Source organism: Cheilinus undulatus, linkage group 2, assembly GCF_018320785.1.
Source record: "Cheilinus undulatus linkage group 2, ASM1832078v1, whole genome shotgun sequence".
Lineage (NCBI taxonomy): Eukaryota > Metazoa > Chordata > Actinopteri > Labriformes > Labridae > Cheilinus > Cheilinus undulatus.
The window spans coordinates 33,548,239-33,563,161 of NC_054866.1; the positions used below are offsets into that span (position 1 = coordinate 33,548,239).

The 14,923-nt window shown below is 39.0% G+C and overlaps 1 protein-coding gene across 2 annotated transcripts in view; it reads left to right on the top strand.

Annotated features, from left to right (window-relative positions):
* lrfn1 (leucine rich repeat and fibronectin type III domain containing 1) overlaps positions 1–14,923 on the top strand; it is a 207,197-nt gene that overhangs the window by 80,470 nt on the left and 111,804 nt on the right. The window lies entirely within an intron of this gene.

The window sequence follows — 14,923 nt, forward strand, 5'->3', positions numbered from 1 at the left end:
CTCTCGTCGGAGAGACTTTTTTAAAAGGAAAATCCGTGGGTTTCTGTCACAGTCCATCCCGATTCAAGTCGCACAGTGTGAGCACTCAGATCGTGCACAACCGTAGGATTGTACAGTGTAAGCACACAACTCATGCGCGATGGTCGTGTCGTAAATGATTCTGTCGCACAGTATGAGATGACATTCTGCTATGACTGTCGTATGATCGGCTTGAAATCGCACAGTGTACACCCGGCTTAAGTCCCCCCCCCCATTGCTCAATTTGGCCAAGCCACCAGCTGTTGGTAGAGTCGTGCTTGTGCCTGACTTCTTACATTTGAGAATTGTGGCAGCCACTGTGCTCTTCTGGACCTCCAGTGTTGCAGAATTTTTTTGTGGTCTTCCCCAGATCTGTGCCTTGCAACAGTTCTTTAAACCTCATGCTTGGGTTTTGCTCTGATATGCTATGTCAGCTGCGAGGCCTTCTTTAGAACGTTTTATGCCTGTCATCATGTCCAATCAGTTTAATTTACCACAGGTGGACTCTAATCAAGGTGTAGCAACATTGCAGCAATGATCAAGAGAAGTGTCAGGAATCTGAGCTAAATTTCAAGTGTTTTGAAAAACATAAGAGTTAAGGGGGTCTAAATACTTTCTGAATGTACTGTATGTTTGATAATCAGCTGTGCTGCTGTAAACAAACATTTTGACTGAGAAAGAATTAGATGACATGCTTTTGTCAAAACTGCTCCACTTTAATCACTATAATGACCAGTATCAGCCCTCTTTATTTCATTATCTTCTTGCTAATGCTAATACTTAATAAGATAATGCTAATATAATAGCTAATGCCATCTTTTTCTGCATCTCCCTCTTTCCCCTTTCACCCTCCATACCCAGCTTTTGCAGCAAGATCGAGGTTCAACATGAGTTTGTTTCTGCTCAAAGTTTCAGCCTGTTTAAAAGAGGTTTTTTTTTTGTTTTGTTTGTTTTTTTTTAATTCTGGCCACTGTGACTTTGCCAAATGTTGCTTAGTCCTTCACCAGTGAATCACTTTAGTGTCATCTCAAGAGTACAACTGAAGAAGAGCCAACAGACTTCACAAATTGATAGAGAACATCAGAATCAACTCTTAGATGCATATTGTTGCTTAAATTGATGAGGCTTGCTTTCAGAGGTGTATTAGCACTTGTCTGCTGCGCTCTCTGTCTCACAGATACTTGCAGGTGAAACAGGAGGAAAGGGCAATTTACATGTGTACAAAGAGAGCAGAGTCTTGATTTAAATCTCTGGAAATCTAGTGTGTGGTGTAGTGGTAAATCAACACCTTTTTGTGCTTTATGCACCTGCTGTGGAGTAACACTGATACACTTGATTGATATGATATTATATTTTGATACAGTATTGATTTGCAAAAACTCTGTGATGGTTTGAAATGAATAGTTTACACATCAAGATTAGTTTTTACTTATTTAAGTAAATATTGATTTCTTTGCATGGGCTCCCCAAACCGTAGCGCTGTGATGTTAGCTTTTAAATGTAGTAGAGACAGTGGCTATGCAGATCTCACTGTTGGAAATGAATTATAAAGTTCATATCACCCACCCACAACAGTTTTCTTAAAATTTGAGAAAAAAATCAGCTTTGTTACTGATAATTCTACAGTATAGTGATTTCAAGCCTCTTGTAGTGATATATTGCTTGGTGATAGAGATTTGTGGTGTACTTTGATGGTGCCAAAGCATGGCTTGCAAATTACGACTCCTTGTGCATCATCATCAAGCTGTAAATCTGAAAAAAAAGCTTTTTTCACTCTCACCTTCACCAACATATTTTTCCTCAGTGTCACTCATTTCTTTACTTTCCCTTGAAAAATGCAGCTCCAACGCACCACGTAAACCACCTTCTCCTTTCTGCTTGTATTCATGCCACTGCCAACCTCATGTTTGGTTACTATAGTAACCATAACTGACATCAGAACACCATAAATGATGAAGAGAATAAGAGAGGTGATTTAATTGTGTGGAAGAGTCCTATGCTAGTCTACAGCCTGATTAATTAAACAAATGCATGTTTTGTGTTATGCTGTGTGAGTGACTGATGAAGCAAATGAGATTGTTGTGAAGTAAACAAGTGAACATGTGAACACAGCTTATTCTGAACACATGGAAATACAAACAAGTGAATCATGTTAATTTAGACATTAGATTGCATGCATGTTTAAGTCTGAATCATGCAGCCCTGTTGTTTACCATTATTCAAATTCTCTTTAGAATAAGTACACTCTTTTTCACATAGTAAACACTTCTGATATTGAATTCAGACTTTCTGGTGCTATGAAAACAGGCTGTCGCATGCTTTATTCTGAAGATGATACAGTTGAGACTTTCTAAAACTTTACCCTGTTTCTGGCAGAAAATGATAATGAATTTTTGAGGACACAAAAATGTCAAAGGTTTGTAAAATGACAAAAACTTTTGAATTCTTGGGTTTTTCTTCATTCTTTAGATTTAACCCATTCTGCATTGCTTTAATTTAATTCCTCCTCAGCCAAACCAAAGATCTTCTGAGTCAGAAAAACTCTCTGTAGACTTTAAAACTCACTTTGTAGTTTGTCGTTCGCCTCTTCACAGAGACATGAGGCTGTGGGAGTCCTGGATTGACATTAGCTCAGTGGAATCTGAAACCAAGTTAGAAAGTGGAAAAAGTCACAAAATGTTTAATTAAAGTTCTCCATTCACTCTGTCGACTTAATCCGTGCTGTAGCCTTTGTTACAAGATCCTTTAATGACCCCTATCCAAGTTAAAAGAAGGCTAAGAAGGTGTGATTCCACCGAGGAGTAATGGTTTGGTTCAGTTTGGTACAATAAACACTACACTTTAAAGAGACCATTTTTGCAGAACCTTTGAAAATTCTCCATTTGGTAAAAAGACATTTAATTACTTTCTTTAGATGCAAGTTAACAAGTTGCATGAAACTAACTAAACTTAAAACATGTTAACTTGTGTTGAATACACTTCAACCAGGAGACCTCTAATGGGAGTTTGAGTCATCTTTGGTGAAAAGACTCCATCATGATGTCAAACTTTAAGGGGTAGTGAGGATGGAGTCTAGACACTGGTGGTCTTGATAGAAGGAATAAGATAAGATGAGGAATGGACTTATGAGGAGCAGACTTCTGAGGAGTTTAACCTGGGCACTGATGAGGTGTTTTGGAGGTGGCTGGGGTGGAGGAGGGTTGCAGCAGTCACACTGAAACAATAGACTGACAACAGAGGAGAGGAGAACAGATTTTAAGATATGACAGCAGCAGGATGATTGGATTATGAGAGGATGTGGCAGAAAGGGATTGGCTCAGATCTTGAGTGAGTAGGTGCCATGAATGATTGAATGATTGACCCTAAGCTTCTTTTTAAATGCTTGTTACCAAGTGAAGCACTTTTTTATGTGGGTCCACAACTTTTTCTGTCTGATTTTGCTGAGTAAGGTTTGGTACGTATTGGTATGGTAAATCCTGATCTTGCCTAAATTTCCACAACCAACAGTCTTCTTACTTGGTAGGAAAAGATGTAAGCAACAGTATGTCTCGATCCACTGTTTAGGGTTGGATAGTTAAACTTGGCACACCAACATAAGGGTGCCAAAAAGTAGAACAGTACAGACTGGTTATTTTAGTACCTTTCAGAATTTAACAGCAAAAACACAAAAAAATGGGTGCTGTGCTGAACCCTGGGGCCGTTGTGGTGAGCCATCAGCTCCCTGTGAAAGTTGTGTCTGAATTCTCAGCACAAAGTTTGACACGCCTACAGTACGTATTGGCCTTCGTCCAGCGCAGCCCCTTTTCACAAGTGCTGTTTGTGATTTTCATGGACAGGTATCTCAAAGTGAAGTCAAGGGAGAACTTCTGTTTTGGGAACCTCAGAATTCCATTTCTGCTTTTTGCAGATGATGTGGTTCTGTTGGCTTACTCAGCTGGGGACCTCTAGGCAGGCAATGGGGTGGTTTGCAGCTGAGTGCAAAGTGCCTGGGATAAGGGTCAGCACCTCCAAGTCTAAGGCCTTCATTCTCTGCTGGAAAACAGTGGGTTGCTCCCTCTGGGTTAGGAGTGAGTCTTTGCCTCAGGTGAAGGAGTTCAAGTATCTTGGGGCTTGTTCACGACTGAGGGTATAAGGTAATGCAGGTGTTGTTGTAGTTTGTTAAAGAAAGTGCTGAGCTGGAAGTTAAGCTCTCAATTTAGCTGTCAATATTCCTACCAACCCTCACCTATGGTCATGAACTCTGGGTAATGACTAAAAGAATAAGATCAGGGATACAAGCAACTAAATGAGTTTTCTCTGAAGGATGGTTGGGCTCAGCCTTTAAGGTAGGTTGAGGAGTTCAGACATCTGGAGGGAACTGAGAGTAGAGCTGCTGCTCCTTTGCATCGAAAGCTGGTTTAGGTGGTTTGGGCACCTGGGCGCCTCACTTTGGAGGTCTTCTGGGCACGTCCAGCTGGGAGGAGACCTCTGGGAAGACCTGGAATATGTGGGAGGGATTATATATATATTAGGGCTGTCAATAGATTAAAAAATTTTAATCGCAATTAATCGCAGTTAACTCAAGATTAATCACAAATGAATCACACTTTTTTCTGTTCTTAATGTACCATACAGGACTATTTCTCAAGATTTAAATACCCTTGTCAACACAAGTGGACAAAAATACTTTCTTTATGCAAATGTTTGTTCATGTCAACAACCCAAAACAACAGATAATGCCCAGAAAATTCTCTAGACTAAACTCAAAGATACTGAATGCTCCAAAAATATGCTGAGAGCATAACATGGTAAACTCAAGCCCAACAAGGACAACAGATGGAGATACTGACCTTGATATAACATTACTTAATAATACCACAATGTAGTGTCTAACTTCAGACTTCTAGAAGTTAAATCCTCTGTTTTCAGCAGCTGAACACAGAACAGCAGATCTCATCTTCACACATGGACATAAAGAGCACGGTCAGTTAAGTTAAAATCGCTCAAAGATCATTCCTGATTCTTCACACTAAAGCAGAGAATTTCAGCCTAAAAGGGGGAAATAAAGGCTTACAGAAACATCCTTTTACACCAAGAGGACTCACAAATGGTGATACAAAAAGAGAGGGACTAAATACAGTTAGAGAATTACACTACAGATTACTGGGAGAAGTTAAGTCTCCTCTGAGAGCTCAGCAGTGGCACAGACATCTAATGGTGTTCCACTGTTCTGATGTGAGTAAGGTGGACACATCTGCCCTACTCAAGAGAAATAGCATGTAATTACTTTTTAAAAATGTCTGCTATAATCATCTTTTTATTTTAAAATTTTATAATTGCCAAATGTAAAATAAATGCTGAGAGTAAGACATTACTGTCATCAGTCCAGTAGATATACTGGAATAATAATAAACACACATTTGAAGCTGCTTTTCAAAACTCATGAACACACAAAGTAAAAGAAGTCTCACTGGAGAACTTTTAAGGTGTAGTAAGAGGACTTAATCATCTTTTCATTCTTAAGATCATAGAAGAGCTACAGATTTAATCTCAAACATTTTTCTCTTCATAAATAAAGAAGACCCACAGTCTAATAATGTTTTTTAGCTTATATCATGATACTCCACAGAGCTTCTTCACTGTCAGGCTGACCTGTAACACCTCTGCTCCCCTGTCACACACCGGCCTCTGCTGTTCTGTCTCCTCCTCCTCATGATAGAGCTGGACACACACCATGCATCAGACCATCTCGTATGGGGACTGCAGAGTCTTTGAAACTTTTGCAGCATCTTGATTGACTTTTTTTTTTCTTCTTCTTCTTAATTTGGTATTTATTTACAGTCCCAGTCGGTCGTTTTAGTAAGTTTCACTTTCTCAGCTCACTTCACTTTCACGCGGGAGCTGAGTGGGGATGGAAGAGGGGATAAACAGACCTCTAGTAACCCTTTTCCATCCACTCTTTTTTACTTGTTGCCCCCTTTTTCCTCATGTACCTATTTTTGCCACATTTTAACCTCTTTTCCTGCATATTTTTGCCCCTTTGTGCCACTCCAAAGCACATTTTGCCACTGTCTAACCCCTTTTCATCCCTTACCCTGGGCATTTTTGCGACATTTCAGCCAGTCTTAACCCATTTTTAAAAAGATATTTAATAATAATGGGTGACGAGTATACTTCTGTAAAAACAGATCAAAATCAAATCATTCTAAAACTATTTAAACAGTAATTGTTTTAGGGATGGATCAAATAGCTGCAGACATTTGACGCCAAAAGATACTCTTAAACCAGAGCCTGATTTGGCTCCCAGGCCACCAGTTGATGATCAGTGCTGTAGATTACAGATGAAACATGCATCTCTATCACAGATAACTTTTTATTTACATAAAGTACACATTAACATAATTAGAAATAAACTTTTAATGACCAAACAATTCGGTCCGAGAGGAAGACAAGGCAGATGAGCTGCAGGATGGAACAGGCGAGCTGCAGAATGGGACTGGCGATGCTGGTTGTGGTAACAGAGCCTCCATATCCATGGTCAAAAACTCTAAAATGAGCAAGAAACGTTGTTGATTACCATATAGTTCAGTAATATAATTAAATGGGCCATTGTGTAACAACGAGGGAAGTTCTGAATACAGGTCAGGCATTGTTATTGTTTTTTAGCTTACTAGTGGTTAACTGGCTAGCAAACAATAGCACGCACCACGTTAGCTGGCGTAACGTTCATAATATTGATGAGGGAATATTGTAGCAAGCGTATTCATGGTAGGTGAACAACAGGGTGAAATAAAACTTACCAGGATCAGTAACGGTGGTCTGCAGGATGGAGTACACCAGCATGTACTCCTTCCTGGCTGTGGCCGAGTTCAGAATGGCTGTCCACCGTGTCACGATTGTCCCGATAAACCCGCCCCCTGACGTAGTTGGTGTTTCGCTCTGGCCCATGCTCTGGCCCAGCAAAGAGTTGGTGCTTGCTAAGCACCGTTTTTTAGCACCTGGAGCCAGTGCTTTGTTGGTGGAAACAGAAAGAACCGGTGCTAACCCAGGCACTCGCCTGGAGCTAGCCTTAGCACCAGCTCGGTCGAAAAGGGGCATAAGAGATTTGATCAGACCAGTCAACAGTCAATATAAAGGGTCAGCGCCACTATGGAGTCGGTACATAACAGAAATTAATAAATGAATAGGCTGGCCCAAAAGTGCGTCGGTCCACCAGGAAATTCCCAGTATGCCAGAAAGCGAGTCCATCCCTGCTTCCAGAGTTGTCTGAGAGTCTCCATAGTCAACAATCCAGCATGGCTAGGGGGACGGCTCTCCGCGTTAGCGGTGTGCTTGGCAGCAAGTGGTACGGACTATTTAAGACTCTACAAACTCCAGGTAACTCAGTTCATGTCGACAGTAGGAGCAAAGAACTTCAGTCTTATCCTGCATGACCTCAAAGCTCAACCTGCTATTCAAAAGTCTCTGTCCTTTATCCATTTCTGCTCACTTGCACTGCATCATGACGGCGCCGCTTCCTAGTCTTGCAAATTACAGGATGGGTTGAGGGTCACACAGAATGCGCATGTGTTTATCGTGCAACAAAAAAAATAGTGGCGTTAAAAGTAATTTGAGTTAACATGACTTTAACACGTTAACTTTGACAATTCTAATATATATATATCTATATATATATATATATATACTCTCTGTTCTGTGAATGAGGATCCTCCAGGGGTGGAAAAGGAAAGTGTTACTGGGGAGAGGGATGTCTGGGTTGACTTGCTCAGCCTGCTGCCAACACAACACAGCCCCAGATAAATGGAAGAAGCTGCATGAATGTATGGAAACAAGCTAAACCGGACCACTTGGTTGAAACACACCATCTGATCTTGCTTGCATTTAAAGAGCCAATGTCCATTCAGCCTCACTTGTAGTGAAGGAAATTTTGGCTCTTTTTAGAGACCCAAATCATTTGGCTCAGCTCAGCTAGAGTTCGGCTTTCAGCTGCCAGATGGCTCTGTATTTATCACCATTTGGCTTTTCTATATCTATTAAACACCAACTAAAATTGGAATAAAGAGGGAATGTGGGTCTTGAAACAGGAGCCAGCCTTTGTTGTTCCATTAAAGAGCCAGCTCTAGAACTCAAAACATCGGTACAGTTCATAAATAATGTTGAATTTAGTTGTCATTTCGATCTAAACAGTATCCTACAGGGTTTGTTTGTTAAGTAATGTATCACTGTTTCCTTTTAAAGCAAGTTTTTGACCAAAATAGGGGGAGAATCTGAGGGGTGCCTAAAAAGTAGGATAGTACTGATCAATTATTTTAGTACCTTTAGCAACTTCTGACAATGTAAATGCAGTTAAAGTGTTCATACACATACAATTTATCTTCTAGCATGTACTCTTTTACCATAGAAAGGTGCAGTTATGTGATGATATATTTTTAACTTTTTGCATGTCTCTTCTTACTGTAATGTAAAAACTGACCTTTACTGCTTCCAAACCTTTTTTTAGAATACAGTAGCTATACAAGCTTACACAACTGCTGTTCTCTGAAGCTTGTCTCATTGTATTATTCTCACACTGCTGAGGAGAATAGCAAAATTGCTCAAGAAGCTGTAGTTATTCTTAATGTATTGTATTTATTCATAGTACTATTTTTAAAGCACAGCATTCAGAGAGTGTGCCTGTTGCTTTTTGTGAATGTGGCTCATCTTTTAGAAACTAACAAAAAGCAAGACAGCTGTGTTCACAAACAGATTTAGATGTAAAGCTGCAAGATTTAGCCAAACACTGGAGATATTTCAACAAAGAAAAGCATAATTTTCCATTAAAAAACCTGCATTTTTTCATAATTGAACAATAAGTGGCAAAACAGCATTAATAAAAAACAGAAATACACCAGCTAATTGCTCTCCAGATGTTTGAAAATGTGTTTGTCTGGTACAAATGCCAACAAATGTCATATCATGATCGTTTTAATTCAATTAAATTCTATATTGGCATGTAAATGTAAAACATTAACAAAGTTCAAATTATATTGCAGATGGAAACTCTGAATAATCTAGATGTATTTCCCCACGTCGTGCAGCCTTGTTAGTATATTAAGTCAGTCAGGTTGTTGCTGCACGCCACATGTTCACGTCGGCAGAGGAGTGTAAGCTTCAGGGCGCAGCAGTTCTCTGTCTCTGGTAATTATTTTGAATCTCATGATGCAGCTAAAGGCCTGTTCAGGCATCACTGACTGGTTTGCACATACTGGAGCGGCAACTCACTAATTGAGCATTTAAAGGGCCAGATTGTCGTTTCTGCATGTTTTAGTCCATTTACCATATATCACATGTACTCAGCAATACTGACGACCATTTTTGTTTCAAACCATTACAACATTGCAGCATTTTCTTCATTTTGCTCCCTCATATCCAATTTACATGTACCCTGCACTTTCTTTAGGGCAGTAATCCATCTCTTGAGTGTTTTTGTATTGTTTTATCGCTGCATGGTGATGCATATAATGGGATGGTTTTATTTGAATGCATTCATGCACAGATAGGAAACTCTGCAGTCTGAGACTTGAGAGCATCTTTTATATTCAAGATATTACAATCATAATGCTCTCAAAATATCCATTACTGTTTGTTTGTTTTCTTGTTCTGTCTTTTGACAATTTGTGCAAAGGAACACTATTTCAAGTTTTCTGGTCTCAGGAGTGGTACCAATGTGATACTAAAGTTTTGAAAATGCTTTGATTCTAAGAAATATCCCTCACAAGTTTAATAAGCTCCAGAAACTGACTTTCACGAGGGAGTCCTATTTTGCATATGTTTGGGTGAAATATGATGCAATTTTAGAGCTACAAAAATGTATTTACAGAGCACAATGTTGGACTGAGCATTCGGCTGTTTGTAGTCATAAACTTGTTAATGGAAAGGTCTTACCTGACTATTCCCTGGAGCAGTGTGGAAACTGAACACCGTTTCAGGCAACTGAAAGCATTGAAGCGTTTTTTTACTATAAAGGTACATAGTCTCTGGAGGAGTAAGTCAGTGAAAAGTAGAGCATGCTCTTTGTCCTTTATTTAGAGAATAAAAATCAAAGATTGTGACCTGAACAAGTCACTCATAAATGAAACATTTAAATGTGAATAATCATAATAAATAAAATTGATTTGTCAATAGATACAGTGCCTATAAAAAGTATTCACCCCCTTTCATTGATTTTATAAATAAATCGTGGTCAATATAATTTATATTATTTTTAAAAATAATTTTCTTGACTGTGCAATTACTTAAAAACCTCTTTAATCAAAGTTAAGGTACATTTCTACAATGGAATCTCAATAAAACAAATATATATAATGTTAAATCACAGACTGCATACTTTACTATATTTTTTGATCAAAAGCCAAATGATATTGACCATAACTGGTTTATGAAATAAATAAAAGGGTCAAAACATCCAAGGGGGTGAATACTTTTTTAGGCACTGCACATGCTTGGCTTTGTCTGGCATAATTGAATGTAAACTAAATAGCTATTACCCCCAAAACCTTTGACTCTAATAAATCACAAACCTGTACCCACCACTGAAATACTCTCCCTTTATCATTTTTTAATCTAGGAAACATTTGTGCACATTCTAGAAATTAGAAGAATGAAGCAGCTTGGAGAAACGGACACTCATGAAACAAACAAATGTATTCTTCCTCCTCCTATGCAGATGTCTGTTTGACACATGAGATTGACAGACCCGATCAGGCTGGTTCCCCCTCACTAATTATCATCAGTGGTCATGCTAGTCTGGTAATTGTTACTGCTGCAGACCAGCTCATCCAAAGCGGCATGCATCTGCGGCATCTGTTAAAGGGTTGCTGTGTTTTTACCTCCTAAATGCTAAATCAAAAGTGAAAATGAGCTGTAATCACTCGGCTGCCTGCTCTTGAAGTTGATAAGGAGTGCGAGCTGCACATTGATTTACTTGTTTGTCATATTTGGGCTGTCAGCGGGAGCCAAGTCAGGAGCATGTACTGTGGAGGAGACTAACCTATCACCATGTCAGCACTCCTGTAAGGAGTTCTTGGCCATCTCTAGTGGTATAATTGTTCCTAGAAGTCATTTTTGATAGATACTTTGTTTTTTTTCAGTCACAGTTTGGTGCGAGTTTGGAAAAACACAGTCAGAATCATCTCATAGTTGAGGGTGGGTTGTCCCATCTAGGGACAAGGATCCTTTCTAACCTACAACACAACAAATGCACAGATTTTAAACTCCAGTGCTAATGCTTAACAAGCTGTAATGTCCTATAATGAGTCTTTAGTATTGATTGCAAAGGACAACATATTAATTTACTAACAGATCAGGATCAGATTGTTGTCCATATGATAGAAAAGACTGGAGGAGTGATCCCACTGATGTGCCATTCCCAGATATCTATATATGCAACTTGGTTGAATTGCCTGGTAAATGATAAAATCAGTTCCATTGTAGATATGATAAATTAGTCTTACCATAATATCAATAAAACCAAAACTCATGGTAGCCTTGAATTAATTAAACACTGTTTGGATAAAGTGAAGATAATGTCAAAGTCACATGTAATGAAGTGCTGACTAAAGGCATGCATATTTGGGTTTTGGATCCCACGGTCAAACCGAGCTCATCCTCGATGCTGTACAGCCATAGTGTCCCACCTCTGTGCAAAGCAGATGTGATATTTTCTGGGCGTTCCCTTGAAATCTGACTGTATCTTTATGTCCCAGATGCATATTGAAAGGTTTCTCTCATAATCTAAAACCGACTGTGAAAGTTACAGCTTGTTTCATTTATGATTAAATACTACCTCTGGGGCACAGATGGCCTAGCAGTTAGGTCGTGCCCCATTCATGTATGTGTTTAAGTCCAGCCTGTGGCACCTTTCCTGCATGTCTCATCCCTGTTTCTGACTCGATCCACTGTCCTCTTCTCTAGATAAAGGCATAAAAAACCCAGTGAGCTCTGGTGGTTGGTATAGCTTGCAGTGTGTTAAATATTGATTTAAAAAGAGGAAAATGAAACAAAATGATGAACACTTAGTAATGGATAACATCTCCTGATATTAAAATGTGGAATAAATCCGTTGTAAAATATAACACAATAGAATGCACTTTGGAGTAAAATGTGTCATATGTATGGCTTTTGAATGGTACAGTGACATCGCTTTATTCTCGTTCAGTCACCTTTCATATACCCAGGTAGTAGATTGGCTTATGTGCAAACAGTATAAGCCATTGGAACCAAGTTTGAACACTTGAAGCTGGCATCCTCTACTTCAACACATCCATCTGCTTTCACATCCAGACGTTTTAAAAACAGCTGGGATACATTGTTTGACTTTGTTTTTTTCTTTTGTTTGGCTCCATTGGCACCTACGGGTAATACTGTAAAGGATTTACTAGCATGTTCGACATGTTTCAAATAACCCACTGAGAACTGAAGTCTCCACACACCTTATTTAAAGAAGCAGGCAGGTCTTGAAGCTCAGCTGTGTCATAGTGATACTAGGGTGCTCTATTATGGCCAGAACCATAATCATGATTATTTTGATTGTTATTGAGATCATGAATATTATACGGTACAATACAGCACTTTTAGGCTTGTTTGGGCCAAAGATAAAGGCTGAAGTAAGGCGTACATGTGGTGAGTAAGCCGCCTGAGGGCATCATAAGGGCTTAAGGGAGGATTGACACAACCTCGCTTGTGCTCTAGATCTACTTGCATATTACAAGGGAAACTGATTTGATGAAAACAAAAAACAAAGTCCACACCTTTAGGGCAGATTAAGGAGTCGATGTGGTGAGTAAGCACAGCCAAGGGCACTATCCAAGTGGGTAGGAGGGTTGCCATAAGCCCCTGGTCATGCTGTGGATGTCCCAAAGGCGAGAAAACTGCCAGGGGTCTCCGGGCCTGTTACCAGGGGGAAAGGCCCAGACAAAAGAGATGCTGTCAAGCTTGATCTTGGCTGCCAAGTGACACACGTGTGTGTGGACATGTTAGGAGCCTGACTCTGGCCACTCTGCATATGAGTGCTGACATTATTGGTTTATTGAATGCTAATGTCCAATTCCCAGCAACCAAACAGCATTATATTACGTTTTCAAATGGCACTTCTACTGTTTGATTTTGATTAAGTGTTGAAATTATAGTCTTTTGCACCTTATTGAATTGCAAAAAGTGACACCTGTGTTCCAGTTTCTTTTTTGGATCCTTCTTTGAAGAATCCATTGATAGGTTTATTTCGAATCATTTGACCACAGTTTGTGATTGTTTCTCTTAATCTGTAACTGTACTTTATTCATTATTATTATGATTTACATGTATTTTGGCTGGTAGGAGGGTTTTAATTTTTATTGTTTTTATTATTATCCTGTAACTCGACATCGTTGTAAATGAGGGAAACCTCAATGATCCTCGAGATTCAAATAAAGGTTGTTGATGATGATGATGATGATGATGAAGATGATGCTATTTCACTCATTTTGTCATTTTTTTGCCAGGTGGTAAATGTCCAGTTTGTTGTGATATTTTTTACCATGAACTTAATCTTTTTTGGGGTGTTTACAATTGCAAATTATTATTTCATTTATGTTTTCTCACTCATTTATGTTCATTTATTGCTTATTTCCTTAAGTGTGAAGAGGGTTTAAGTTTATGGGTAATGCAGATGTTGTAAAATCAATGAGTAACTGTGTTTAATAATCATGATGTCAATATCAGTTAAAATAATAATGATTATGTTTCTTGCCATAATGGAGCAGCCCTAGCAGCCACTGCTGCAGGCTAGATGACAGATGAAGAGAGTTACAGAAACAGCTTTGGTTTACATTTGCCACAGCAGAGATTCACAGTGAGTGATATGATTGACTGCTAAATGAGATTTCTCATCAGAAAAAACTACTCACATACAGGCCTGCCCACAGATTTTGCTGGGCCCCTGACAAATCCAGACCCCCAGACCCCACCCCCCTCACCCCTCCAAGTTGTGATCTATTAATAGAATCAATGCATGTGTGTTGAGTCAGTAGCATTGGTACAAGCATCGTGGCTAACAGTTACCTCATTTTGGAGCGTAGTGGCGTTAAGCTATTATTGGTTCCTTTTGTTGAACATATTTATTTGTGGCACCACTTTTCCCATCCATTTTGCCACTATTATTTGCTTTTCATCAGCTTAGTGCACTTTCTAGCTCTTTTTTCCTTTTTTCCTTGTTTCTCCCATTTTGCCATATGTTCAACCCATTGGATCACTTGTTACTTCCAATTTTTGCCTCTTTCAAACCATTTTTGCAACTATTAACCTTTTTTGTCTCTTTTAAAATCATTTTCACCACCTTTTCTGCCTGATCTTGCATCTTTTGATACATTTTTGCCACTATTAACCCATTGTTATTACTTTAACCCATTTTTGCCACTTTTTAATCCTTTCCACCACTTTTTCTGCCTGTTGTTGCCACTATTAATTCAGTTTTGCCTCTTTCCACCTATTATTTTCTCTGTTTACCCATTTTTTGCCACTACTTACCCCTTTTACCTACTTTTTATGCCCACTTCTGACAATTTTAACCACATTTCACTTTTTTTTGTGTTGCTCATTTTTGCCACTTTTAACCCATTGCAGGGGGCGCCAAATTCGACACAAACTGTGTTTATCACAGAAGCTTTAAAGGATGAAGATTTAACCTAGCAGGAAAAGGTTTGCTGTGGATTGCCTGTGGATTAATTATGCACATTTTCCTGTCATTAAAAGCACAACCTGTGCTGTCTGTGGGTTTAGATAAAGCTCTTTAAAAAGCTTTTTTTAAAACGAAATGAAAAAGCTTGTGTTGTACATTTTAAGGCCAGGTATTCTTGTCTTCTCTGCACAGTGGATTAGGCACACTGACAGGGGTCGTGGTAAACTCCTCCTG